The sequence below is a fragment of the Condylura cristata genome, unplaced genomic scaffold, assembly GCF_000260355.1.
Source record: "Condylura cristata isolate star-nosed mole 26May11 unplaced genomic scaffold, ConCri1.0 scaffold00003, whole genome shotgun sequence".
NCBI lineage: Eukaryota > Metazoa > Chordata > Mammalia > Eulipotyphla > Talpidae > Condylura > Condylura cristata.
The window spans coordinates 3,588,359-3,590,425 of record NW_004567104.1 but is presented as its reverse complement, the minus strand read 5'-3'; the positions used below and the strand labels follow the sequence as shown (position 1 = coordinate 3,590,425).

At 33.0% G+C, this 2,067-nt stretch overlaps 1 long non-coding RNA gene across 1 annotated transcript in view; it reads right to left on the bottom strand.

Annotated features, from left to right (window-relative positions):
* The window catches only part of LOC105854295, a 110,339-nt gene that overhangs the window by 5,986 nt on the left and 102,286 nt on the right, over positions 1-2,067 (bottom strand). The window contains exon 2 of the long non-coding RNA XR_001145977.1: positions 193-342. This is a non-coding gene — a long non-coding RNA (uncharacterized LOC105854295). The remainder of the gene's footprint in view (positions 1-192; positions 343-2,067) is intronic.

Here is a 2,067-nt window from a genome sequence, read left to right as displayed (position 1 = left end):
AAAAATAAACTACTATACTTTTTTGTAAAGTATTAATGTTCCACAAAAGGGGACAAGTGTAAGGAAAGAAGCTGAAGGACAAAAAGTACTTGGATGAGTCTGAACTATTAAAATTGCAGTTGCAATTTAGAATTTAAGAATATAGAGTAAAAACAAAAGTTCAGGAAAAAAAAATTCTGATTTTATACTTACCTGGCAGGGGAGATACCATGATCATGAAGGTGGTTTTCCCTGGGTGAGGCTTATCCATTGCAATCCAGCTGTGCTGGCCCCTCCTATTTCCCCAAATATGGGAAACTCATCTGCATAATATGTGGGTGGAGGACTGTGTTCACCTCTCCCCTAAAAAAAAAAAAAAAATTCTAATTCTCATTTAAGGACACTCCCTGATTTCACAAGGGATTAGAACACAGCACTGTAGAGCTATTTGAAGATGCTACAGTATGAATTTAATCCCTGACCCATGGTTGACACACATGGTGCTGCAGATCTCTCCTCAGCAGTGTATTTCTGTTGTCCTGCCTGTTCTGCTTCCCACTCTGCCTCTGGTGAATGCTCTCAACCCCAACCCTCTGGCCTGTATCCCAGTTCTTGTATACATAAATAAATAAATCTTAAAAAAAAGTTCTGATTTAAACTGAAAGCAAGTGTCAGAGACACATAAATCGATTTTACCGTGTTTTTTCTAAATTCACAGTTAGATAAAGGTTATTTTTTTCTGTTTTTATATATAAGTATGTTGACTCTTATTATACCTTTTGTTGTTTTTATTCTCTTTAGTGCTACAATAATTCATGGTCTGTTATTTCCCTTCCGGGGATTATGATATAAAATTAGTGTTTTTATTTGATATAGATTTATATGCCTTCATCATGCATTTAGTTTCCAAGATCTATAGAGATTATCTGTAATACATATCTAAAACTATAAATAAGTTTAAATTTACTGAAATTGCTAAAATAATTCAAATCTGAAATGGTCTAATTTACTATTATTATAGTGTAATTAATTATTATATTATTGATTATAATTAATTATTGTAATGATTATTGATTATAATTTGTTATTATTATAATTCTCACAAGTCAAATAATTAAATGCCCAATTTAATCAAAATGTTGTCAGAGGTCACATTATAGAAAGTCTTTAATTAAAAAAAAGTATGAGATGCAGAGAAATTTATTGATTGATCCAAGTTGTCTTCCAGAGCAACCTATTATAAATGATTTACATTTATCTTGAATCCATGGACTTAAGTATTCTCAGACACCATCCTGGAGGAATCTACTAGTAGCAATTACTTCTATGGAAGACAAAGACAAAACACTGAAGAGTTAATACTTTTTCTTTGGTTGGTTATTCATTAAATTAATTGTCTCTGAAAAAAATGTGCAAAATGAAGAAAGATATAATATGCATATATAATAAAAAGTAAAATAAAACAAGTGTCTATTAAAAGTGTTGATTGCTTCAATAACAATGGTATAAAACTTGAAACCCAGTGTTACCAATCTGTATTTTACTCCTATTTTGAATGTTAGATTTTTCCTATGATAGCTCTAATATTTTTGTTTCTTCAATGTGTTATTTTAACTTTGATACCCTAAAGGTCATTTCCAAAAGGATATTTTTAACAAAGAAATTTTTGTCATTTTTTAAGAAACTAGACTCCCATATAATTTATTCAGGCAACAAATGTTTAAGGAGTGTCAAAAAGTAAACCAGGTTTATAAGACAAAGTAGTTGCTAATGAAATTTGACTAATGAGTTTTTAAACTAATAGTAAAATTATCAGTAGCAGTGAAGTTCGTTATATAAGCAGATGAAATACAATATATGGGGCCCTCCCTGGTGGCACAGCGGGTTAAAGCACAGCACAAAGAAGCTTAAGCCACTTCCGCATGAGTTCGATCCCAGCCTGCCCTGCAGGAGATCCACATGGTGAGCAGACCTCTCCTGACCCTCCTGCTGCTCCCCTCAGCAGTGTACTTCGTCGATCTGCCTGTTCTGTACCCCATTCTGTCTCTGGTGAATCCTCTCACCCTCCGCATCTCTGACCTGTAACTT